Source organism: Enhydra lutris, unplaced genomic scaffold, assembly GCF_002288905.1.
Source record: "Enhydra lutris kenyoni isolate GAN:26980312 unplaced genomic scaffold, ASM228890v2 scaffoldscaffold21, whole genome shotgun sequence".
In the NCBI taxonomy this organism is placed as follows: domain Eukaryota; kingdom Metazoa; phylum Chordata; class Mammalia; order Carnivora; family Mustelidae; genus Enhydra; species Enhydra lutris.
In genome coordinates, this window is record NW_019154105.1 from 65,893,101 (window position 1) to 65,919,999 (window position 26,899).

Here is a 26,899-nt window from a genome sequence, read left to right on the forward strand (position 1 = left end):
GTGGGGGGGGGGCTCGAGCTGATTTATTTTTTGGTTTTTGGTTTTGCTTCTAGGGCAGGAGCATGATGGTTGATTCCGTTGGCTCTTGTTGGGGGATTCCTACGAGCCTTTGGGACGGTGTTGAAATGGCACCTCGAGCTGGGTCCTTTCCCCGTTGTATGAGGATGGTGTCGCCTGGGGGCCAGCTGGTGCGGTCAATGGCGGTCCTGATGGCGCCGGGTCTGGGGAGTAAGCCGCACGTGCCGCCCTGGGTTTTTCTTAACCCTCTCGTGGCAGCCCTTTGAGGGTTTGTGCTCTGGGACTGGTTTCAGGGTTAGGCCCCCTGGGGAAGGGCTGGCCTATGGAGGCCGTTCCCCTCGCTGGGAGGATGTTCCAAGGATGAGTGCCTGGGTTATGCAGAGAACCGAGGCGCCCGAGTCTTCTCTTCCCCCAAGCGGAATTCTGTAGTCCCCTTGTCGGCCCTGCCTGCCGCATGCCGGCTGAGTTCTAAAGTGGGGGACTTCTCCTTCCTCAGCACCCCCCAACCGTCCAAAGCCCCGGGGTCCTCCGCTCTCGGTAGCATCTCCATGGGCTGCACACAGAGGAGACGGAGGTGTCGTAGATGTTGTTTTGACAGTGAACAGCCCTCCTCGGTGTAATCTGTGCCCATGGGACAGAGTTGCCCATCCTCGTGGGGGACACGGTGGGGACAGTGGCTTTGGGCCATCCCTGGGGTATAGGGACTGGGCCTTCTTGCTTATGGACTCCAGATTCAGATTCTTCAGATGCGGGTAGAAAAGCCGAGAGAGAGGACAACCACCCACCTCGGGGCCGCTGGGATGGGGCCGCTGGGACGGGGGGTCCCTCTGCTCCACCCCGAGCCTCAGGTCCTGACCTGTCCCTGCCTGGAAGACTGTGCATGCCCAGCAAGCTGACCCAACCCGAAATGTCCCTAGAAAGGTACATGGTCTCGATGGAGGTTTTCTCCAGAGCAAATCAACAGGCTTTAATTCTCCGTGTTCTCATCATTGTACGCAGACATTTCCTCTCCTTTATTAAAAATACATGCAAAGGAATTAGTCATGTCAGAAGCAACCCCCTTCCCTGTACAGCGCCATTCCTTCCTCTGTTTATCTTTCTCACGTGGTCATGTTTATGGAGTCAGACCTGGAATAATGTCTCGCGTTCTTCACGCATCTGTTTCCAGCTCGTCCCTGTTGGCCTGTGGCCGCAGCAGGGTGCTCTGGGGCCTCGAACTCATGCTGGAATGGGTTCCTTCTGACGCTAGCCACGGCACCGCCGTAAAGCATGTAGACATGTAGTTTTCCTCCTCCTCCTCTTGGTCCTGATGTTTTAAATGAGGTGGGAGAGAAGGAGGTTCTGAGAAATCATGTTGGTCACCCTTGTCTTCGATGTTTATACCCGCTCATCTCCTTTAGGAGGCTTCACTTCCTGAAGTGGTATCCCGGGGCGATTAGCAGCAGGAGGACCACTCTCGCTCAGACCAGCCTGCCCAGCACTTGCCTGATGTCCAGTCTGTGAGAAGGTCCTGGGGCCGCTGGAACAAAGGATAGAAGTGACAGGAATTCATTCTCCCCCCACCCTGGAGGCCAGAGCCCGAGATGGAGCTGTGGGCAGGGCCGGGCTACCCCTGAGGCTCCAGAGCAGGGTCCTTCCCCCTCTTCCAGCTCCTGGGGCTGAGCGGACTCCAAGCCCCGTCCCCATGGCCTCTCCTCTGTGTGTCTGTCCTCTTTGTGTGTGCCTTATGACGACACTTACCATTGGATTTAGGACCGGCCCAGGTGATTGGGGTGATCTCATCTCACAGGCTCTAACTTAATCACATCCATAACTGCCCCTTTTCCAAAGGAGGCTGTGTACCATCTCTGGAGGTCGGCCATGGACATGTGGGTTTGGCTCCGCTGTTCAGCTCTCGGCATGGTCATGTCCCCTCTGGCCACACCACCCAGATCTGACTTCCTGAATGGCTCTTGCCCTGGCCCCTGGTTCTCCATTCTTAGCCATGCTCCCTTTGCGCTGCTCCATCCATGGTGGGGCCTTGTAGCCCTTCCCAGCTCCTCGCCTCTCCCCCTGCTGCCCCTCCCAGCCTCTGCCCTTGCAGGGCTCTGGGGACGTGAGAAGCACACATGCCCATAGTCTGGTCCTATTCACTTGTCCCCAGTGGCTTCCCAAGGCTGTCACTGGGGCAGCCCAGCATTCCTTGTCCCAGCACAAGGGATTCAAGGGCTGGAAGCTACAGTGGCAGGTGTAGAACGTTGGCGCTCGTGGTCCCGCGGAAAGATGATATGGCTTGTATCCATTCCGGGGTAGAACCATGACGGTTTCAAGGGAAAGATAAATAGCATTTGGAACACGGAACTAAGAAAGGCATGGTGTGTAAGGGCTCCTGTGCTCCCATTCCCTGCGTGCAGGAGAATGTCGCTCGGTCCTTCTCCTGGTTTGGGGCTGTTCCTCCAGATGCTGGGAGACATGGGGCAGCCAATGTGACCTGAGGGGCTTCCCAGGACACTGGGCAGGCAGTTTGAAGACTGAGACCATTCCTGGGCAAACAGAAGAAGGGTTAGCCCTGAAACAGTGGCGGCCAAGTCCGCAGCCGAGCCCGCCTGGGACCCACAGCCTGGAGCAGACGTTCGCGACCCCCTGCACTCCCTGGCAACTATTTGGGGTCACCTGGCCGGTGGGGGCTAGTGGGTGATGGGCGGGGACAGTCTGGGTGAAGCCACGGAAGCTGAGAGCTGAGCCTGGGCTAGCCCTGTACCAGGTCCCTCCCTGTCATAGATGTTAATTTTTTTTTTTTTTCCTGCCTGGGATTTCTATCTCTTTGAAAAACACACTCTTACAGATTCTGATCAAGCCCAGCTCTCTCCTCTCTCCTCCCATCCCCCACACCCCGCCATCGCCCACCCAGAAGAAACCACCGTCTTGAAACTGGCGGGGACCGTCCCCAAGTGTGCATTCTCGGTGAACGACATGCGTGTGCATCAGTCCACCATCGATGGGTTCTACTGTTCAGCGTGTTTAAAGAATTGATATAAATGACCTCATGGTGCCTTTCGAAATCTAATTTATATTCCCAACTCAGTTTTGGTAATTTCTCCGTGCAGCACGCGTTAGCTGGCTGATGTCTGCGTCCCCCTGCTGGGGGAGTGTGAGGATTCCCCCCGCCCCCGATTTTGTTATTCCCATCAGGGCTGCCATGAGCATCCCCACACGCATCTCTAGCTTCCTTCTCTGCTCCCTGCTGCCCGTCTGTCTGCTGAGGGATGCCCGCTCCACGTCTCCACAACCATCAGGCTTCGTGCGTCTGCACTAGGGTGGGTGTGAGGGTGTATTTCATCTTTGTGATTTCGCATTTTTGTTTATTTCTCATCTTTGTGACTCTTCATGAACCTGGACATACTTTCTCTGTATATAGTGACTTGTCAAGTTTCCTCCCCTCGGATTCACCTGCTTGGGCCGCCCATCTTTTTCCTCTGGGAGGCTTAACGTTTTCTTAAACCCTGCCTCTCTGCTGCGAAGAGCCCAGATGCTCTCCAGGACCCTTGATTCTAAGGCTCCCAGCAGACGCTGTTCATTCTCTCCCAATGGCTTCTTTTTAAAAAGATTTTATTTATTTTTGGGGGGAGGGAGAGAGAGAGAACAGGTAAGGGGGAGGGGCAGAAGGAGAGGGAGACTCCACTGAGCGCAGAGCCCATCTCGGGGCTCGATACCAGGACCCCAGGATCATGACCTGAGCAGAAGGCAGACGCTTCATCGACGGAGCCCCCTAGGTGCACCTCTTTCCAGATAGCTTATCAGAATGATGCCTCTTATGAGTATTTGTCTTTGCCACGTTATTTTGTGCACGATTCTTAGAAGAGTCATTCTGTGGGCGATAAGGGCGCCTAACAAGTCACCCTGAGCTCAGTGGTGTGAACCACATACTTACCCTCACGCCCCTGGGTGGACTGGCTTGGCTTCCTTGCACAGGGCATGGACAGGCAGCTCTACTTTAGGCTGCACGCTGGTGGGCATGGCCTGCTCCCCCTGTGTTTGTTCTGGGACCAGGCTGACAGGATAGAGGTCGTGAGGACATGTTCTTCCCCTGCGCCACACAGCCTCTCAAGAACCAAGCCAACCCCACGAGCACGTTCATGGCTTCTGCTCACCTCCCTTCTGCTAGAATTCTGTCTACCAAAGCAGCTCGCGGTGTTCATCCTAACCCCAGTGGGGAGGGGAGCGGAGCAATGTTCCCTGAGTGACAGTTGCATATATCACATTGGTCATAGGGGTTTGGTGAAAATACACGTTTTGTGGTCCTCTAAGTTTAGGAAAACTTCTTGGGTTGAAAATCGACCAGGTTTCTCTGCCTCAGGACTTTGGGCATCTCTGACATGCCAGTGCCCCTCGGACGTCTCCTGGGGGGACTTGGGAGGCGTTTCTCCATCTCATCCGAGACTGCGCTCTTTCATTTTGATTTTATTTAAATGTTACTTCATTTAAAATTTAAATTAAATCAGATTAATTTCAATTCCATTTTATTTATGCATATTAATATGTATGTATTATTGTATTTTTGTTCGCTGAGCATTTCCTGGGACCGGGTTTCCTGGGCACTGACTTTGGAAGCTCTGTTTCATGGATTTTGTGTTCTGGTGGAGTTGGCATTTGAGGTGTTGAGATCACTTCTGTTCTTGTAGGATGTTATCGCATTGTTACCCAACCCTGCTTAAAATCCGAGTGGGTTCTGCGGTCCTATCCTGTCTCCCTGGATAGAATTTGAGCATTCTGTGTTGGGAACGCAGGGTCTGGGGTGCTCAAGGCAGTGAGCCCCAGTCCTCTGAGGACTCCCCACGTGCACTGATACAAAGCAGCCTCCAGGTCCTGCCCTGCAGACATGCATGACAGCGGGGGTGGGGACGTCCATGTGGCTCAATGTCCCAGGGTGAGGTGGACAGAGATGGTGCGCGCCCTTCCTGAGCTGATGGCAGTCCCTCAGGGGTCCCAAGCGTCAGGGCGAATGGGGATGCACTGGGCCGATGGAGTCCCTCTTGGAAGGCAGGGGAGCCTTAGACTTCAAGGGGCTTCACCCCGAGGCTAACTTGGGCCCTGCTGCTGTGTGGTTCATGCCCTGCACGCGTCGTGCTTCCGTTTGGGCTCTGAGACCTCCCTGCCTCGCCGCATCGTCTCCTGTCTCCCCTGAGCCAGAGATGGCAACGTGAGGACAGCAGCTAATGTGTGGACGTCTGGCACTTAGTAGGTGTCCTCCCTCCCCCACCGGCCTCTCATGGTGAGGGCTTCAGCATCATCATGGAGGCCTGAGCTTGATTTAATCAAGGCCCAGAGCAGACAGGGATCAGGACCGGCACTGAGTTAAAAGCTTTCAGGGGTTGAATCTATTCAGTAAATAATTCGATTTGAATCAACAGTTTGATGAGGTCAGGCTCTGAGGCCTTGAGGTGCCTGTAGAATACTCTAGAACAAGAATTGGGGTGGCTGGAAGGTCACAGGACATTTGAGGAAGTCCCTCAGCATCCCCAGCCCCGAGCCTCTTCTTCCTCCCTCTGTCCTCACTCAGGTCCTGGCTCCCCCTGTTCCACGACCCTCCCAGGACTCCTCCCAGCTGGTGGTGACTATCTTCCTGTCTGCTGCCCGTTCTCCTCCTTCTTCCCCTCCCCCAACCTCTTCCCCTTGCTTCCTTCACCTCTCTCCACCATCCATCTCCTCATCCGTTCATCCCCCTTCTGTCCGTCTATCCTTCATCCATTGATCTATCCATCTCCTGCATGTTCGTCCCCCGTCCACTCACCAACCCCCACACCCATCCATCCATCCATCCATCCATCCATCCATCCATCCATCCATCCTCCATCCACCCAGTATCCCTCTCCTGTCCACCTACCAAACCCTAGGCATCCAGGCATCCATCTATCTACGTATCCCTCTATCCATCCATCTGTCCTCTATCTGCCCTCATGCATCCCCTGTCCACCCCCACCCCCCATCCACCCATCCTTCCATCCACCCACCTTCCATCTCCCATGTATCCATTCTCTATCCCCCAACCCCTCCATCCTTGCATCCAGCCATTCAGGCTTTGGGTTGGAGTAAGGCATGGTGAAGCAGCCCCAAGAACCCCAGTTTAGTAGCAGGCACAGATGAGCAAACGATGCAGGTCGATGACATATACTCTGCACCACGATGAACCTGAGAGAACCGGGGAAGGACTAGATGCCTGCACTCAGTTCGGTAGAGTGGGTGGTGGTCAAGGAGGACTTTCTGGAGGAAGGTCCTGTCCTCTGGCACCACTACAGTGTCCCTGCCCTTCCAGGGCAGCTCTCTTTGCACGGTGCCTCCCGCATGGGTAAACTCGTCCACTGCAGCCCCAGTTACACCCCTACCCCACCCCACCCCCTGCCGCCGGTTTCAGCCCTGGTGCAGCACGCCTCATGCCCCACGCCCCAGCAAACCTTTGGTGACCTGAGCCTGCGTTAGGGAGTACAGCTGCTGGCCCCGGCAGGTGACAGGAACATTCTAGTCCTCTCCAGCCTGGTCAAGCCTGAGTCCAGCTTCCTGGGGGTGGGGTGGGGGTCTGCCCTTGGGGAAGCCATATGCCATCTGGGCTCACCCCTCATCCTTCCTGTGGTTTTCTCCCTCCTGCTCTCGTTGTGTCCTGTTCCTGTGACCCCATTCCTGCAGGCTGGAAAGGCCAGCCCCAGGCTCTGAAAGACTGCACACAGGACCCCACCTCCTTTGGGAGGACCCTGCAGCATCTAGCAATGGCAAGGAGGCCCGTTGCAGCGATGATGGCTGCTGGCCGGCTGCGAAGGCCATCCTGTCCCTCTGAGCCCACAGCACAGCCTCCCAAACTCTAGGATCCTTCCGGAGAAATGGGGGATGGGGCTCAGTGGGGAGAGGCAGCCTGTGAATTTGGGGTCATGATCTGATTCTTGGGCCTGCATTTAGTCGAGGGCTGTCTCTTTGGTGCTCAGTACACTTGCAGATTTTAGTCTAGAGCACTTCCCCAGCTCCCTCTTTGAAGGGCCCCCTGGGGACAACCTCCTTAAGAACTCTGCCCTGTGTCCCTGGCCCTGTCCCGGCTGTGTGCAGATGTCCCCTCCCCAGCTGGGCCAGCCACCTCCCCTGGGCTCTCCCAGACCCTCTCCCACAGCCCGCCGCTCACCTCCTCCTGGGATCAGGGTTTCTGTGTTCTCCACTCTGTAGAACAGACACAGGCCCCTGGGGTTTACTGAGCAGGATCAGAATCTGAGAAACACGGCCCGTGGTAGTCACTTCACATTCCCTTAACTGGGGGCTGCGTGCCGCCATCCACCCCCTGAAAGATGTTCTCGAGGGGCACCAGGGAAGCTCAGTTGGTGAAGCACCTGCCTTCGACTCAGGTCATGATCCCAGGATCGTGGGATTGAGCTCCATGTCGGGCTCCCTGCTCAGTGGGGAGCCTGCTTCTCCCTCTCCCTCCACCCCTCTCCCCTGCTTATGCTCTCTCTCACTCTCAAATAAATAGTCTTTTTTAAAAAAAGAAAAATGTTCTTGATAAGGATATTGCTAAATTCTTCTCCAGAAAATTCTCCCTAAAAAAAAAAATCTTATTTCAAAAAAATTATAATCTATGATTATCGTAGAGATTTTGGAAACTATAACATAGGCATAAAAACTACCCCGCGGTAACCCACCTTAGGAGATTACAGCCGTTAATATTTCAGATGAATGTTCTCACTAGTCCTTTTCAGATGCAAGTATATACGTGTTTTATAAATTTTCGATACCAGTTTCGTGTTATATCTTAAACATTTTCCCATGCTCCCGAATGTTTTCAGACTACTGTTTTTAGTGGCTGTATTCTAAACTCTCGGCAGAAGGAGACATTATTTATTTAACCAAATCCTCGTTTTCGGACATTGTCATTGTCCGTTTCCAGCCGCGTAAGGACATCAATCGGATTCTGGGGAGCAGCCTGCCCACACCTTGTCCCCACGTCTCTGAGGACTTTTGTAGGGTAAACGCTTGAGCACGGGCTTCCTTCTGTGCCTGTTGGATCACGGGGTGTTGCGATCCTGGTGTACATCTTGGAAGCATTGGGGCCAGGCGGGAAGCTGGGGAGAAATCAGAGCCCCATTTAGGGAGGAGGAGAGGAGATAGACGCCACGAGAGCCTCTTCCTGTCCCGGCACAAACGCTCCTCCAGCTGAGGAAAGCCGAGGCGGCCAGGCCCGGGAGCGCTGTCCTGCGCACGCCACAAATGGATGGAAGCCTTTGACCTTGACTGGCCAGAGCCCCATCGCTCCCTTGGTGCTTCTTGAGGCCCTGAAATGTGTCAGGCACCGTCCTAGGTGTCAGAGACTCAGAGTGAATGGAACACAGGAGTCTGCCCACCCCCACCACCATGGGACATCACCAAGCTGGGGGAGAACAGGGGATCCAGGGTAAGCACCCCCCACCCCGTCTGTGAAGCCCTGTGAGGCCTGACAGAGTCTCAGGAGCTGTGACGTCCCAACTTACTGGATATGTGGGGACAGCATCCCCTAAAAGGAACCTTAGAAATGGGTTCTGAAGGATGAATAGAAGTTTGCTTGGTAGGGAAGGGGAGGTGAAGCAGGGGACGGGAATCAAGGCAGCAGGAGAGGCAGGCAGTGGCGCAGAGGCTGGGGATGCCCAGAGTTGCGGGGAGCCCCCTAAAACTGGCCAGGAGGGTGCACCTCATATGTTTATTTTCTTTTGCTGCTGTAACAAATTATCACACACCCAGTGGCTTAAAACAACCCAGGTTCATTACCACATAATTCCAGAGGGCACAAGTGCGATGTGATATGGGTCCCACTGGCTAGAACCAAGTGTTCCCTTCCTGAGACATTAGCGGAGAATCTTTACCATGGCCTTCTGCAGCTGCTCGAGGCCACCTGCGTGCCTTGGCTTATGACCCTCCTCCACCCTCAGTGCCCAGCACGACCTCTCTCTCGCCCCTCTTTTACTTCCCGTCTTTCTCTGACCATAGTTTGGGCAGGTCCTTCCTTCCAGGAGCTGTGTGATTAGATCAGGCCCACTGGGAGAATCCAAGAAGATGGCTCCATCTCCAAGTTCTCCACTTGTAAAAATTTCTCTTGGTGCCAGCACACTGCCATGCCTTGGGATATTGGCTGTGAATGAGACACTAGCCTTTTTAGGGAGGAAGGGACTGATGGCGGGGGGGTGGGCAAACATCTGCTGTGAAGGAACCCGCAGGAGAGGGCAACTGGCCATTTCAGAGGAGGTGGTATCTGAACTGGGCTTTGAAGGATGAATAGGAGTTTTCTAGGTGGACAGACAGGGGAAAAGCATTCCAGATAGAGGAAACATTGCCTATGGAAACATGGAGGCATGAGCCAGCCTGGTAGGAGGAATCTTAGGAAGTTGGGAGGGGCTGGTCAGAGGATGATGGGAGACAAGGTTGGGGGGCCTGTGAGGGTTGGACCCAGGAGCCCTGTACGCACGAACGAGATGACCAAACTCTGTCCTATAGGTGGTGGGGAGCTAGGCATGGGGTTGTGGGTTGGATTGAGCACACAGCTGCAACATTGGGGGGGAACAGTGGGGGGCAATCGCATGGTTTAGGGAGACCCACCGGCAGAGTGGAATATGGAGAGGGGGAGACCATGGGACCCCAAAGCCTTGTCCCTCCTCGCCCCTCCAGGACCCAGTGGAGTGCAGAGCCCCAGTTCCTGGGAGGGAGGAGTTGCGGGTGGGCTCAGAGTGCCATTCTTTCCCTCACTTGCCTCCCGCACCCCTTCCTCCCCCTGCCCCACCCCTGCCTTACCCTGCAGTCTACAGAAGAACAGAGCTGGATTCCCTGCCCTTTGAGTTAAAATCACACTCTGCCCTGGAGATTTATTGCATTTTAATAAAACTCCTTGAGTGGGAAACATATGAAAACACTATCTTTGTTTTCTATTATGTAATAAACCTCGCTTGAGTGTGCTTTGAAGGATGGAGCCATAAACCTGTTTACAGGGCGAGCAGCATCCAGAGGATGTGCTGGTGGCCGAGTGGCATCTTGGGGGCCCCTGTTGTTAGCCTGTGCCGGGGACAGTGAGTCCGTTTCTTGGAGCCCTGGTTTCCCCATCCACAAAGAAGGAGCTGCGGGGTCGAGCACAGTTTGCTAAACACGAGGGTAGAAGATTTAGCTGTTTTTATTTTTCTGTGAACGTTATTTTGTTGGGAGGTAAATGCTAATATTTGGGGGAAGTATGGGCACCCCGATTCTGGATGTCCCAGCTCTGCCATTCACGAAGGAACCTGGGCAAGTCACTCGCTGTGTCTGAACCTGTTTGCCCGCCTGTAAAATGGGTCTGTTTGCTCCCCGAGCTCTACTGATGAGGGTGGCAGTTACTGGGGGGCACCCGGCGAGGGACCTGCTCTTCCCTGGGCCTGACCCATGTCCTCTGTTACAACTCCCCATGTCTGTTCCCTGCGGTTCCCGTCGTCACTGATGTTGGCCCTGGAGGATTCAGAGAAGGAAGGCCTCCTTCCTGTTCAGTGGGGCCCGAGTCGGAGGGTGGCCGCTGAGCCAGGTTTGGGGAAAGAGGGGTTGGCAGAGGAGAGCACTGGGGAGAGAGTCCTCTCAAGGGCTTTGGTGGTCATCGCATCTTGATGACAGGGAACATACAGGATTAAGTAAGTGGATGGGGGAGGGGATCCTGGAGAAGCTGAGTTTCAGGACTGGTGTCACATAAGCAGACATGAGCTGGTGCCATCAGCTGGGACCCTTACCGATCTGAAACATTGTGACTCCTCTCCTGCCCCCTCTCTCTCCTGTCCCCTCTTCCCTCTTGTCCCCACCATCTCTCTTGTACCTTCCCTCCCTCCATAATGTCCTCTCCCTTCTTCCTGTCCCCTCCCTCCCGACCGCCCTCCTGTCCCCTCCTCCCTCCTGTCCTCTCCCTTCCTCCTGTCCTCTCACTCCTGTCCCCCTCATCCTTCTTGTCCTCTCCCTCCTGTCCCATCCTCCCTCCTATTCTCTTCCTCTTATCCCCTCCCTCCTTCCTGTCCCCTCCATCCCTCCTGTCCCCTCCCTCCCTCCTGCCTTCTCCCTACCATCCTGTCCCCTCCTCCCTCCCCGCCTTTCCTCCCTCTCTTCAGCAAGTTTCTCAGAGCCCTGAGCACATTCTGGATACCCTCCTTGACTCCAGGAACTCAGAACTGAATGAGAGCGACTCATGGCCCCTGCCCTCATGGGGCTCCTGTGCTTCTGGCCTTCCTCTCTTCTCCTGGAGATAGTGTGACAGGTGGCTGAGAGCACAGGCTTTCAGAGCAATGAGGAGTCTTTCCTGGCTCTGTCTTATTAGCTGTGTGGCCTTGGGAGAGCAACTCCCCTTCTCTGAGCCCAGGTTAGCTCAGCATCAGTCAGATGGGGACAGCAGTATTGCCTGGTTTGGTGGGTCCAAGGACTGAGGAAGCATCAGGGAAAGCAGCTGTCCCTGTCGCCACCCTTACTGATGGCACTGGGGGCTGGGTCACTGAATTTGACCCAAGTCCCTTTGTGTAGCGAGTGTGGTCTCTAAGCTACAAGCTGGCGACTTTCTCCACTGGGCCCTGGGAACCGCGGAGTGACTGTGCCACAGGCCTGGCCCTCACGGGGCTAGAAGCTCTGTCTCCATCTCCTGTCCCCACGTGGGGCGTGCTCAGTGCCGCATGGTCCCTCTCCTGGATGACGTGCCAGACTCTGAATCAGCAGGGGTCAGTTCCGCACCTCCCCTCAGAGCCACTGTCCCGCCAGCCTGTGTCACAAGCCCTACGTGTTAGACGCAGTTTCTCTGGGCTCTTTTCTCTGTTGTGCTGATCATAAGCTCTCAGAATTTAAATGCAGTCTTTGTAACACTGTTATTTTAATCATTTCCAAACCTTCCTATGGTTTCTTCCCATATGGCGCGTCTGTGTGCCCCACCAGGCGCAGGCGGGAGGGAGCCATGTCCTTGCCCTCCTTCACTCTTGCCACAGGGTCTAGAACAGTGCCTGGTGCCCAGGGCTTGAAAGCAGAGACCGGACATCTTGCTTGTCTGCTCTGTGAGCTGCTCTGGGTAGTGGGGGACAGGTTCCCGCCAGGGACCAGACTGGGACCAGAGCCTGCCCTCGCCCAGTACTTGCTGTGTCTTTGGGCAGGGTCTGTGCTCCACAGACCCAAGCCGCCTTCTCAGGGATGTGAGCTCTAGCAACATTTACTGCTGGTAAATGTTAACCGCCAGCCCCCCAGGAAAGAACCCTCATGTGTGCTGCTTCTCAGGGCCCGTGAGAATGGACATGTAAATTCCCCACCATGGCCGTCACAAGCTACAGTGGAGTTTGGAGGAGACGTGCATCATGGGCTCTAGCTGGTGTGAGCCAGAGTGAGCTGTTGTGAGCTGGTACCAGCACACCATTGTTCAGAAAGATTCCCGAGGCCTCCAGCCTTCCAGGAATGGGCAGATCTGTGAGCAGCTGGCTGGGAGGATGCCACTGGCCCAGCAGAACAGCTGGGATGTTATTGGCTCTTCTCAGGAAACTCGGCCACCAGTAATGATGGCACCTATTGTGTTTCCTGGCTGCGTGTCAGGAGGAGGTGATGGGGCCTGAGATGCCGGACAGTTCTCTGTTCCTCATCCAAACAGCAGGATCATAATCTCAGCTCCCTTAGCAAACCCCCAGAAGCAGAAGCGCTGGGTGGAAGGGTTGGAGAGCCTGGGAGATCCAGGCCTGAGCACCATGTGACCCCAAGAAGGCTATGTCTTTGCCTCTTGGCTTTGCTTTCTTTGTCTGCCCAGTGTGGATGCTGAGCCCTGCCTGCTGGCCGTGAAATCCGGGTCTGCACGGCCTTCTGAGTCAGCTGGGGAAGTGGAGGCTCAGAAAGATCCAGAGGCTTGCCCACAGTGGCCCAGGATGTTGGCAGCACCCCCTCGTGGTAGCAGGAGTGGGATCCCAGCAGGGCTGGCTTTTCCCAGGAGGGTCTCAGCAGGAGCTGGGTGAGGGACTGCCAAGGGACCCCATTGCTTCCTGGTCACTATGGGTTGGGGGGCAATGACAGGGACGTTGTGTCCACAAGTCCTGTCAAGTCTGCTTAGCCTGCCATCACGCAGTTGGGTGTCCTCTTGCCCCTGGGAGGTCACCCAGTCAGGACAGTGTGTGGGGGGGCCAGCACGGAGGTCAGGGTGAGAGGACCTCAGATCCCACGGCCCCCACTCCCCCAGGCTGCCATGCTAACCACCTCCTGGTGGGGCCGGCTCTCAGTCTTGGGAGAGCTGCCAGGGGGGCAGTTCCTGTCAGGGTCAGCGGGAGGCTGGAACAGACCTTGCCCCTCTCCTGACCTTGGCCCCTTGGTGGGATGAGCTCAGGGACTGGCCCTGGGAGCCTGGGGGCTGCATGGGCACCCCCTTTGGGCCCGGATTCTGGAGGCCTGCAGGTGACCCTTGGGTGCTCTGTGTTCCTTCCACAGTGAGGGCACGCAGCTGGAACTCGGACATGAGAGCCTTGTGTTTTCAGTTTAGCTAGATGTCCCCAAGCCCTGTCCCTTGCTGGCTATGGAGTCCCGCAGGCTGGGCTGGACTGGCCATCTCCTGCTCCAAAACGGGCAGGAAGCCCTCTACCCATGGTGCCTGTCCAAGGCATCCTCCGTTTCTGCTGGTGGTTTAGCCATGGAGGCCCTGCCCACAGAGGGCCTGAGTGGGGAAGCTGGCGTGGGAGGGGATTAGCCCACTGCTTTGGGAACCCACTGCAGAGTGAGTCTGGTGGCCCCCCCACCCCAGGCTTGGTGAGGAGACAGGTGGCCTGCAGAGGCAGGTGCTAGTGGCCCACGGGGCCGAGCCTCCAGGCATACTTTGGCCAGAAGAGGACCAGAGGAACGTGTTACTGAACCACCAATACCGAAGAATTGGGATTGAGGTTCTGACCTCGGGAGCAAGGAGTGGGAGGGGAAGCAGGGGCCGCGCTGTCCCTGGGCCACTGCACTGTCTGCCAGGAGGGGCCCAGGGTTGGACATCATCGTGTCCATCGTGTCCTGGGGATGTTGGTGCTGGCCCCCCGTCAAGCTCAACCACCCCCGGTTACGGGAGGGAAGCAGGTGCGAGCTTCACCCCCCAGGTCACACTACCCATCGCAGGGTCCCCCAGGAATTACACTTGGGACTCCCCAGCAGCTGCAGACATGCTGGGACAGCCTGGGACCTGCAGCCATGTGCCAGGGCCCGTGTTAATCTGGGGAGGAAGGCCGTGCGTCCAGGCCCACCGTGCCGGGCACGACTTTCCCATGGTCAGCGAGTATAGTCTTGCTTGCTGGGGTCTGGCGGGTGGCCCTGAGCCCAGTGGAGAAGCCAGGACAGCCGGGCCATCCTCACAAGCCAAGGGCTTTGAGTCCAGCTCTGGAAACATTCTTCCTAGCCCACACCGCTGACCCAATGGCGGCTCTTGGGGTCCATTCTTAAGCACTGTGTTGTAGGTGCCCCTTTCTGGAGGGAAAACCCAGAACAGCTTTGAACAGAAAAGGGAAGATCCCTTCTCTCCCTCTCTCTTCTTCCCCGCTACCCCCTACCCTGCGTCTCTCGAGTTTTCCCTCCAGGCTTCTGGGTCATCAGGCCAGTGGGCTCTTTCAGACCCATCTGGAGAACTCGGACCCTAACAGGCTCCCTCTGGGCAGTGGGCCTTGGGTCAAGTTTCCGGGGTTCTATGAGCTACAGGAAGCTGAAGCTCGGGGTCAGGGGCAGGGGTTGGTGTCTTCAAATAGACAGGACAACACAGGTAGTATACAGTTGTGTGCACCTGGCCCGGCGACAAGCTCGGATGCAGTGACCTCGCTTATTCCTTGCACGGATTCCTAGCAGGACGTGCCTTGTTACCCACGCTGGGAACCACGGCTCAGAGCTGTGAAGTGACTTGGCCAAGGCCACACAGCTGTGAGTAGCGAAGCCTGGCTCTGATGCACCCATGTGCAAAGACTATGCTTGGTTCCTGGGACTCCCTGTCTCTTCCAGAAAGTTCTCATGGTGCCAGGTCAGGCTTGGTCCCTGTTAACTGGGGGGGGGGGGGGGGGGGGCCGCCGGGGGGGGGGGGGGGTTGCAGCGCGGGGGGGGGGGGGGGTGGGGGGAGCTGGGGGGGGGCCGTTTCTGGGCTTGGGGGGGACAGTTCCTCTGGGCTGGAGCCTGGCTTTGGGGACTTCTGGAGGTCCCACGGAGAATCCCGGCACAGTTCGAGTCCCAAGGGCAGTGTGAGGGTGATTATGTCGGTATGGGGGTGCGCGTGGCATAATATGGGGGCCTCTTGCTGCAGGACGAACAAAGCCTTGCAGGGAGAGGGCTCAGGCCCCTGCATGTCTCTGAGTGACCGGACGTGGCTGGCTGTTTCTCATCCCAACCCTTCCCTTGGAGCCAGACCCTGGATGCCATCTACACTGGGCCTAGGGACTTCAGGCAAGATGCTGCCCCTCTCTGGGCTCCAGGGCTTGGGCACATCCCGGGCCTGTTTGGGCTGTGTGTCTCCCACATCCCTTCCTGATCAGTGCTTGGTGCCCCAGCTGGGAGCCAAGTGGGAGGAACAGTCCGGACTCCCACCTGCAGGAGGCCACTGCTTGTGCAGCGCTGGGATGGGCCAGAGCGCCCAAGCGGGGACGGCAGTGGGGTGACGGGGAACGGGTGTGACACTGCCTTGGCAGGGAGCTGGAACTAAGCAGAGCCGATCTGCTTTCATTTATGGAGGGATTGGTGTCCATATTGGATTCCGGGGAGGTCTGGCCGTGGCTCAGCCTTCTCCGGAACGTCTGACTCCACAGGGCTCTCAGGGCCGGGTGGTCCCTGCCTATGAGCCAGAGGGAGGTTCCGGCAACAGATGCTGTCACACAGAGCCAGCATCCCAAATCCCTCCCACACACGTGCACGGAGACCTGTTCGAAGCTGGCTCTGTGCTAGGAGATGGGAGCAGTGAGGACCCCGGATGCCAGTAAGAAGTGGCATCATTAGTATGCTCTGAGAGAGTGGCTGAGAGGAGAATGAGCCAGGAGCAGGGGCAGCGGTGTGGGGGTGGGCCCTCCCTGGGAGGGAGCATGGGGACAGAGTTTCGAAGGAGGGAGGGGCTGCCCCTCCCTGAGGTTGGGATGAGGATGGACTGGGAGGGGTGGAGGAGGCAGCTGTGGGCGGGGGGTGGGGCACCTGGTGCCATGGGGTAAGCCCAGGGCCTTGTAGGAAGGCCTTCTACTTCAGAAGTTGTTTGTGGGTTGGTGGGGCCCTTTGGCAGCTGAGATGGAGGGAGAAGGGGGAGCAGCAGGACTAGTCCCCTTTACCCTGCTGGGTTGGGCTGGGCCTGAGCTGGGATCCACGTGATCCTGGCCTTTGGCTTTGCACAGAAGCTTCCATGCAGATGTGAGCGCATGCACTCACAGTGCCATACCCACAGTCTGTGTGCCCGTGCCTGGAGGTTTGGGGAAAGCGAGGGACACCCCCGCTGAGCAAGCGGCTCCCCAATGCCGGGCAGGGTGGCCCTGGCGCTCTCCCAGGGGCTCAGCTCCAGCGGGAAGCTAGTGCACCCGGCCCCAGCTTGCTGATGTGAAAGGAGTTTGGGGAGGGAAGCGCTAGAAAACAGCAGAGTGGTTAAGATGCTTGCCTGCGGAAAGCTAATTAATCAGCCATATCAGACCCAGAAATCAGTGTGTCTTAAGAGGAAGATATGCAAAAACCAAACCAAGCCATGAAAACACGTTTGAAGAGGCAAGCTGGAGACGCAGAGGGAAAGATGTTGGGTGGGGGAGGACGGACGGTGTGCGTACTGAGCTGTCCCCTCCCCGCATGGTCACGAATCCCACTGCGGACCCCAGGAAGTAGGGATCATCCTGTTTACGATGGGGAAGATAAGGCAGAGACCACAGAGCAGTAAAGTCGGGACTCGAACTCTGGTATGTCAGGTGCAGCGGGTGGGAGGGTCAGGAGCGCACACCCTGGGACCCGCTCTTGCCTGGACTGAACTCCTGGCTCCATTGCTGGCTGGCTGTGTAACCTTGGACCAGTTACTGAACCTCTCTGGTCTCTGTGACATGGGATGACAATGGCAGCTGCCTGGTGGAGGTCATGGAGGGTAAGGAGTGATGCTGAGCAGAGCTGCTGGGGCAGGTGGGAAGCCCTCGGGAGGTGACCAGGGCCACTGTCCTAGTTCACAGGGCATCCGGAACTCAGGTGCTTAGGAAGCTTTCCTAGGCTTCCTTCCCAGCATAGGGGAGATGTCTTCATGCCTGCAGGTCAAAGAGAAAGTCGAGGAAGGAGGAAAGACGGGGCTGCGTGGGGGTCTCCCCCGTGTGCCTTTCCAGGGCCCCGGTGCCTGCATTTCTGCTATGGGCAGGTGGCTGTCCACCATGACTGCTCTTCTGCATTTTCTAGGGAGAGCCCCAAATCTGTATTTGTGAAGTCTTTGCAAAAGAGGGGACGCCACCGTGTTTCCTGACATCTGGTCCCAAGTTTCTACCCACAGATCGCTTTTCTCAAATGAGAACAATCTAACATACTTCTTCACCCCTCGCCCTTTCTCACTGCGATTGGGACGGGAGATCCTGAGGGTCCCCCTCTGTGGGTCTCCCTCTGCGGGTCACCCTCTCACTTCAGATGATACGTGGAGGAGCCCCAGAGGAAGGGTCTGGGCTGTCCTCACAGGATGCCGTCTCGGGGCGGGGCAGGTGGCCACACAAGCCTGCCGCGGTGTCTCAGGTTGGTTTTTGGTCTTTCTGATTTTTCTTGGTCAGTGACATTTCTTACAGGCACACCTCGTTTCCTTGCTATCCCTTGGCAATTCTCACACTGTTTCACACCTCTCCACTCCCCTTCTGTGACGTGTGGTGGTCTGTGATCAGTGACTCCTGCCCGTGGAACATTATAGGGATGGTTGGCGTTTTAGTGGTAAAGTGTTTCTTGGTTGAGGGGGCACACACTGTCCTGTTGGGCACGTGCACACGTGGTCAGCCGTGGAGCAGCGTGTGCACGTGGCCTGTCTCTGCCCTGGGAAACCAAACGACTCATTTGACTTGCTTTGCTGCGATGTTTGCTTTGTCCCGGTGGCCCAGACGGGGCGTGCAGTGTCTCCAGGTGGGCATGAAGAGGACAGTGGGGGCAGCGAGCAGAGCCTCCATACCCACAGGAGGCCCGGAGCTTGGAACCAGGCCCCCACCCAGCTGGAGCTGGGAGCTATGAGGTTGTCGCCAGCTGTACTATGGGGGCACATAGGTCATGGACGGTCACCTTTGTGGAGAGCACTGGCTGGGCCCAGGCACAGTCCTGGCCATACAGGGGGTCCATGGGAGCAGCTGGTCCCCAGGCCTGGGAGTGGGGGTGAGCAGAGGGAAGGGGCGTTTGGAGAGCACCCTCCCACCCACTCCTGCTCTAGGTAGCTTTGCACTGGGGGAATGTGGGTGAGCTCAGGACTGGAGGGTCTGGGAAGCCTCTCAGCTCTGTGTGGCTGGGTCACCCATGTGGCGCTCAGCTCTCCTGAGCTCTGGGAGGCCTGCCGTGTGTGACCAGTGGTGTCTCACATAACTGTCAGCAGGTGTATTCCTCAGACAGGCTGGAGGAGGGAGTGAGGCTCTGTGCTGTCTGAGAGGGGCGAACCTTGGTCCCCAGTGGGGGCACTGACAGGCCAACAGTCTCTAGGGCCATTCCCAGAGATGGTGGTTTGTGCTGGGTCTGGTCATTTCCAAGTCCACCCATCCCGAGTGGTCTGTTTTGGAATCTGATGTGGAGTTCCCTTCCCATGGCCATATCCAGCCCTTGGATTGGTGGTCCCTTTGGTGTCTATGTCTTAGACAGGGCTGACCAGGGGGCCCAGGCCTGCCAGCCAGTGAGTACCAGTGTTGAGGGTATGGAAACTCAGGCTAAGCATGGCTGTCCCTCCCTGGGGCAATGGGTAGGGCCCCAGACATCTACCTAAGGGCTCAGGTTTGGTATCTTGGAGAAGAGAACCTACTCAGGTCCCTGCCAACCCAGGTCTGGACCCTTTTCTTTTCCAGGGAGTTCTATGCAAGGCAGCTACTGGGCCTCACCTGGCCAGGCCTCGTGTGACATATTCTTCCGGGGTGTGTCCCACAAATGTTCAAACATCTACTGCGTGCCAGCCCCATGCCAGGCCCCAGACACGGCAGGGATTGTGTCTCATGTCTGTCCCTCTGGGGCTCATGTCCCCCTGGGGCTCATGGTCCCAGGGAGACCACAGTGACAATGCAGCAGGAGAGGAAAACAGCAGATGCCCAGATTGCCCCAGGGGGCATCGGGGAAGGCTGCCCATGAGAGGGGACACCTGAAGGGGGGCCAGAAGGAGGGCAGCTGTGGCGGCCGCTCCCAGACCAGGACTTCCGAGAGAATAAAAAACAGGCGTTAGGAGAATGCTTTCACATTACCCAACGCTTGCTCAGCGAGATTTCTCTGGGGGAGCCCTGGGCTGGGTGTTGCTGATCCCAGCAGACTGACTGGGCTCATCAGGGGAAGAAGCTCATGGGCATCTCCTTGAATTGTCTTAACATCCCTGTGAGACAGGTGTGGTCACCCCTATTGTACAGATCAAGAAACCGAGGCTCTGATGGACAAGGGGCCACCGCGAGGTGGAGGGGCCACCGCGAGGTGGAGGAGACACCAGAGGTCACCACCCTCTGCAGGTGCCAGCGCCCAGGGGTCCAGAAGCTCAGGCTGAGCATGCCTGTCTTCCCGGCACCAGCATCACGACAGCAGTGACCATGGGCGGGGGCTAGAACAGGGCAGCATGCGTCAGGTGGCTTCATCTGTTAGAGACACTTGCAAGGAGGGCAGAGCCACGTGGCGTGGCTGCTGGGACAGAGCTCTGCAGGATCCGAGCCTCGGTTCTGCTCTCTCCAGTCAGAGCCCCAGTTTCCTCTGAGGGAAATGGGGATGGGGACAGCACCCACCTCGTAGGGACCCTGGGGTTTCAGGGAGTTAGGGCCTCCCAGGCAGGTGTTAGCAGATGCTGGACCACTGGAGGGCACGGTCCCGGGAGCCTTCTGGTGTGGGCGGCTGTGGCTGTGGCAGAGCCCCACAGGGCCACACATCAGGGCTGACTCCTGGCTCTTCCCCAAAGTTCGGGCCTGTGGCACACCAGTCAGTGCCCAGCAGCTGGGCATGGCAGATGCAGGGCCACAGGGTCCATTGTGTCTGCGAGGACATTGACAAGCTGGGCTTTAACTCAGTCACACAGTACTGGCGAGATCATAGGCAGGAAGGACAGGATATTGTCCTCCACACTGTGGGTCTTCAGGCTGTTGGTGATGGGCTGACCAGGTTCTTGCACACCTGGCAGGACATGCCACCTTCTGTCCCCGAGGACAGTGTGGCTGTAAGGGCCTCACCAGCTTCCTGGGTTCCCCTGGGGTTGCTACACACCTCCAGAGTCTCACATCTCCTCCCTGGGGTGACTCTGGTCACCTAAGAACATGTGGTAGGTATCCACGAAGGTGATGCCCTGCTGGGCGACAGAGGCAGGCAGGATTGAACCCACAGAGTCCGGAGTGCTGTTCTTGAGGACCTCTGGGGTCTTGGATTCCAGCCACTCATCTAGCTCCTGGACCACCTGCAGACACACCTTGCAGGTCATGGCCTGGCTCTTCTTCCTTGGTGACACTGGCTTTAGACGCTGGACCCTGTCCACACCAGCTGCGGGAGCAGGGCAGGTGGATCTCTCCAGCTTCTCCCCGAAGTCCGCCCTCCCACGGATCTCCAGGGGCATGGCCAGGTCAGTGTTTGCACAGCTGGGGAGGAAGAAGTGGAGGATGGAGTTTTTGCAGAGGTGACCCCCGGAGGACCCCAGGGACTCACCGTGCTCCTACACGCTCATGTCTGCCAAGTTAGCTCCAATGGTGCCTAGGAGCCCAGTGGCCAGACCAACACGGTCCCAGCACACAGGACCCACAGGGGTCGGCAGGGGCCAGGAGTGGAGGGACTCGGCGACCTTGAAGGGAGGGAGCACCCCTTTGGAGGTGTCATCCTCGGGGGGCGGTGCCTGGGCGGCTGGTGCTACAGGTGGGGCCAGCAGGGGGTGGGTGTGGTACACAGGTATGCAGGGCCCCGCCAAGGCTGCGGGATGTGCCTGGGGTGCTGCCCAGCGAGCTCAGGATGCCTGAGCTGCGGCTGCCCACCAGCCTCTTGTATTTGGCTGTGGATTTCTGGCTGGGAAGCCACTCACAGGACTTCTTCAAAGCCAGAGCCTCTGTCTCTGTGGCATTGGTGTTCAGTCCTTCACCGGCATCTGCGACCACCTCCAGGTGCAGGTGGCGGGTCAGGGACTTGGTGGTGGGCTGGCCCCGCGGTCTGTGGGCAGTGCTCCCCGGGGTCTGCAGGTAGTGCTCCCCACGGTCTGTGGGAAGTGCTCCCCGGGGTCTGTGGGGAAGTGCTTCCCAGGGTGTGCAGGGAATGCTCCCCAGGGTGTGCGGGAAATGCTCCCCATGGTTGTGGGAAGTGCTCCCCGCAGTCTCAGGCAGTGCTCCATAGCCCTGAGCCTCATTGCTGTCTGCAGGTCCTGACCCCACATGGCAGAGCTCTCTGCACACCGCTGGGGGACAGTGACGGCGCTGGCCATGACAGTTGTGATGGGGCTGGGCAGGAGAAGCAGGGCACAGAACATGCTGGATGGTGAGTCTGCCGGCTCTAGTGCTCCTGTCAGCCCAGCTGTGGCTTATCAACGCTGCACCCCACCCGACCCCCTGAGTGGTGGCCTCAGCTACCTGCCACAGCCCGACTCCCGACCCCCACTACCCCGCACCTGCAGGTGTCTTCTTCTTTGCCTCTGGGCGTACATTGACCTTGGTTTTTTTCCCCTGGTTTTGGAAAGCGTTCTGAAGCAAGAAAGTGAGTGCTGGGTGAGAATTCCAGAGTCAGCCTGCCTGTGCCCTGATTTCTGCCCATTTGACACCCCCGCTGGGCCCTCTCCGGGTGGCTGAGGGCCCAGTGGGGGCCCACTCCCTGGGTGGCTGTGAGCCCCTCGTGTAACATTCCCTCAGATTATGGGGTTCAGAGGGCGCAGTGGGAGCATTCCGTGCCCCCAAGGTTGTCGGCAGCCTTAGTGGAAATACGGATAGGGCTGTAGATGGTGGGCTCTCCTGGCTGCAGGGGCGGCAGCTGGCCACTGGACTCCATGTGCAGAGATGGGCCTGGACATATCAGGTGTCCTTATCTAAGGCCGCCCAGAGCAGGCAGGTGTCTGTTCATTTCACTCATGGGCCTGCTGTTCATTCAGGGTTTTGTCTGATGCTGTGGGGCCCTCACGCCCATTCTATAGGGACCGCGGGCTCAGGGCTGGGGGAGCAGAGGGCCTTGCCTGCTGTTTGATTGGCCTGTGTTCAGCTGCTCTCCGGGCTCAGCCTCACAGTTGAGCCCCACACTGCCGTCTTGCCCTCCTTCCCTGGATGGCACACTTCCTGGAGGGCCTAGAACCTTCTCCTCCTCTTTGTGTGCACAGTGACCTGTGATGAAATACTGAATTTGCTTTTTATTTTTAATTTTTAAAAAGATTATATTTATTTATTTGACAGAGAGAAGGGGGGAGGGAGAAAGAGAGCGAGAGAGCATAGGCAGGGGGAGTGGCAGAGGGAGAAGCAGGCTGCCTGCTGAGCAGGAAGCCAGACATGGGGCTTGATCCCAAGATAATGGGATCATGACCTGAGCTGAAGGCAGACACTCAACTGACCGAGCCACCCAGGCATCCTGTTTTGTTTTTTTATTTAAAAAAATCATTTAGAAGCCTTTTCTTTTGGACTTTCTTATTTTTAAATTTTTATTGAAATAGTTCACATATCCACAAGAAGGCACAAATTATGGGTTCAGGGCAGTGCAGATCTGCAGACCAAGCCAGTGCTAATCCAGACAAGCGTGTCCACCACCCCCCGACAGCCACCGTGCCCCTTCCGGTCGCCCTGTGCCCCTACCCTGCCCGTGTTGTGTCTGGCTTCTTGGGTGCGGTGTACGTCTGATCTCCAACCCGGCTGCTGTGTGGGGCTGTGGGTCCGGGGTTCTCATTCCTGGGCAGGATGCCATCAGCTGGTGTTTGAGTCATTTCTGGTTTGGGGCTAGTGTGGACACTAGGCACATCTTAGAATGCACATGCGCCCCCCACCCCCATCCCATCTCTGCTGGGTTTTATCGAGGAACAGAACTGGCATGGCCAGTGTGCATAGGTCACATAGGGACTGAGCATTTTCCCCAAGTGCTGTGCCAGTCCCCGCTGCCCCCCACTGCTTGAGTTCTGGTTGCCCCACATCTTTTTGGGGGGGTATGTTTTATTTTGATGTAATTTTAAAGATTTTGTTTATTTGAGAGAGAGCAGGAGCAGGGGGAACGGCAGAGGGAGAGGGAGAAGCAGGCTCTCCATTGAGCAGGGAGCCTGATAAGGGGCTCAGTCCCAGGACCCTGAGATCATGACTTGAGTGAAAGGCAGACACTTCACCAACTGAGCCCCCCAGGTGCCTCAATTTTGCTATAATCTTAAACTTAGAGAGCAGTTGTGAAAACAGTGTGGGGGACCCCCGCCTGCCTTTACCCCCAGAAGCCTGTATACATTGCTCTGTGGCCCCTCTCCTCTGCTCTGCCCCTCCATCTCCACGCCAGATACTTACAGACACATTTTCCTGGTACATTGAGAGCCGGTTGGCAACCCCAAGTCCCTTTACACCTGGGTTCCTGAGGACAAGGCTAGTGTCTGAGATGATCACAGCCCATTTGTCTCCATCCGCAGCCCGTGTTCAGATGTTTCGGCAGCCCCGGGGCTGCTGTGTCTAGACTCCACTTCCCAGATCCCGCTTTGGTCCAGTCTGGGATCCCACGTGATACCTGAATAGCTCTCAGCTGCCTTCATCTGTCTTTTGAAACAGTGGTGTGCGGGATGATTATTTGGAGGATGCTGTCACCCCGGGTCTGTCTGGGTTTGCTCATTGTCAGCTGCCGTGGTGTGTTTTTGGCAGGGATCCAGCTTGGGTGCCTGGTGTCCTCAGGGCATCATATCAGGGTGTGGGAGGGGGCAGCCCAGTGCTGCTGGTCTCGAATGGTTTGCTGGCAGAACTCTCTTTCTCCTCGTGATTAGTCAGTAGTGTTTAGAAAGGGACTCTGAGATTAGGTCAATATTCTGTTCTCATCAAGTGTTTACCCATTCCTATTAACATCTATTGATCACTGGCTCAAACCCTCTCCTTTCTGAATTTGTGAGTTGGCTTTCTTCTGTAAAAAAGAGCTTTCCTTTCTTGCCCTCTCTCTTTCTTCCCTTCTCTCTTTCAACAATGTGGACTCATCAGCTTGTAGTTTATTTAATAGGCTGTTATACATGACCAGCAATTGTTTCCATGCCTCAGTGACTCCAGATTTGGCCCACAGGAGCCCCTGTGAGCTGGCCTTGCATGTCTTTGACTTGTGTCCATCATACTTGGAATGCTTCCACACTTTCTGGCACAGGAATTGTTCCAGGCTTGTCCTCTGCTTTGCTCGAACCAGGTCTGGAATCAGCTTGCTCTTCAAGGGAAATGGTGTTTAGAAACCAAAACCCAGACCCCAGAGGTGGTCAGTGTTACTGTGAGGTCGTTACTTCTAGGCTGTGTTGGGGAACAGGGGAACAGGGCAGTGCAAAACTTACCTCTTATTGATGGGGATCAAGGAGGCAGGAGGGAGGAAGCATGTATTTATAATAGAAATAGGGAGGCAGAGGGCCACAGAGAAACATGCATGTATATGCGTACAGATACATATGTGCGTGTAACCCTCAGATCCATCCATCCACAAGTCTTTATAAGCCTGGTCTGCATGGATGGCTTTTGGCACCTTGGGGCAAAGTCCAGCATTCTCCCTTCCCATATTTATGACTCTCCTGCTCAACAGGGAGGAGCCTGGCTTCCATTATCTTAAATGTATCCCCTCATTTGCTCAATCGTAAAATGTCAAAAAAGTTGTTTCACAAATGCTGACCTCTGCCACCGTGAGAAGCAAACCCACCAACTCGGATTCCCCACTTGTGTGTATTTCTCTTGGTTCTACTGGGAGAAAACGTACACATATGCAATACACACACCTTAACTGCAACTCACTGAGTTTTGGCAAATATGCCTACAGTGGAAATCATGTCCCATTGTGATGCAGAACATTCCCGAACGTCTTCCTTGTTGCTCTTCAACCAGAGCAAATACTTTTCTGATTGTCTTCACCAAAGACTCAGTTCACCTTCTTGGATCTGATATCAGGGGACCCAGGAGGATGTTGTCCCATGTGTCTGCTGCTTCTGTGCACTCTTGTGAGAGCTGTCCGCTTGGACCCTGTAGCTGTCCTGTGCCTCGATGGCTGGGCCGCATTTCATTGTGTGATTATAACGCCATCTATTTTTTCCCCATTGGTTGGCATTGGATAGTTTCCACTCTGGTGTTATCCACAAATGTTCTGTATATTCTGTGTGATGTATGGTGGATATGATGTGTGTTTTGGTTGTGTGAGCACCTGGTGGGGGGGTGGCTAGGGCATGGAGCTTCTGTGTGCTGACCAGATGACCCCTAAGCCTTCTTGAAGTGGTGATATCAGGTGTGGTCACCCCACCGGTATCGTTACACATTGCTGTGGTTTCAATCCCAAGAAGATGGAGGGAATGATACGGTGACTGTTCTTTTGCCATCCATAACTGAGCAAATGGTGGCATTCTCTGTATTTGTAAATTCCATTTGTTTAAGAAAGTTCTCTGGAAGTTGTTTACTTTTTCTTCCCAAGCTAAGATAAGCCTGGTCACAACAGGATTAAGGGGTGTGTGTGTGGGGGGTGTGTGGTTTGTGGAGCCTGGTTGGTGGGGAGGGGTGGTGAGAAGCCAAGCAGCCGGGATGGAGAAGCATCCAAGAGGGAGTTGGGAAGGTTTTGATGCCAAGCAGAAAACGCACCCACTTCTCAGCCCTTTGCTGGTGCTCCCCTACAGGTCACCTTGCTTGTGGGGAGCTGCCCTGATGGACACAGCTCACTCTGCCCCCTCAGAGTGTCTGCCTCCAGTCTCAGCCCGGCTGGGCTTGCCCACCTGTATTCCAGAATGACCGATCACAGAAATACTCGCGTTTCTGTTCTTCCACCAACCCTAACCCTGACCCTGACCCTTCTGCTGGGGTCACGCTTGACATTCCCTCCCCTCCGTTCCCGGGGCTGCCTCTCTCTTCCCCTCTGCCCTTTTTCTGGGGGTTGCTTCTATCCCCTGCCCAGGACGCACCCACCCCATCTGGCTATGTTGGGACCCAAGGGTGGGCCTCATACAACAGCTCATTTCAGCCATATTTTTGCGACCCCTCCTGTGAGCTGGGGGCTCAAATGGGAAGAAGACAGACAAGGAGTGGGTGTTCTGGTCCAGGGGACAGACCATGAATGAGTAAATACCAAGTAGCTGTTCTAATGCCAGGGGAAGGAGGCATTACCTTCCTATAGAGCGAAGGGAAGCAGAATGAGGACCGTGTGGCGGGGGAGGTGGGCACTCGGGCAGCTGGGTGGTCTGCACGGTCACTCTGGGAAGAGGGTGCGAGGGCGCTCGGGTACAGTGAGTACCCAGGGCGGCACAGTGAGGGGGCAGAGGCCCTGCAGCGGGCGTGTGCTGCTGTCTGTGCTGCGGTGAGGAGCCCAGGGAGGAAGGAGCACCTGGGCGTGTGGGGCTGCATAGCTTTCCTGAGCACCTGAGGCCCCCAGAGGAGCCTTTGGCTGCTTCTGAGGAGGCGGGGTGCCCACTTTATCAATGTACCGTCACTGTGCGGTCTGAGAGACAGGGCCCCCCCCCCCCAGGTGGGGGGGATGGCGCGTGGGTGGAACAGCCTGAGGGGTGTCAGGACCTCCTCCAGGAGAACACCCAGCCTGCCGGAGAGTTGGGGAAACTGAGCTCGGCCACAGTGGGGCTTGGGGTCTGTAGCGCAGAGGCCCCACGAGGCCTGGCAGGGCCCAGAGT

The 26,899-nt window shown here is 56.6% G+C and overlaps 1 protein-coding gene across 1 annotated transcript in view; it reads left to right on the forward strand.

The window, feature by feature from the left end:
• The window catches only part of LOC111149138 (sortilin related VPS10 domain containing receptor 2), a 461,286-nt gene that overhangs the window by 171,317 nt on the left and 263,070 nt on the right, over nucleotides 1-26,899 (forward strand).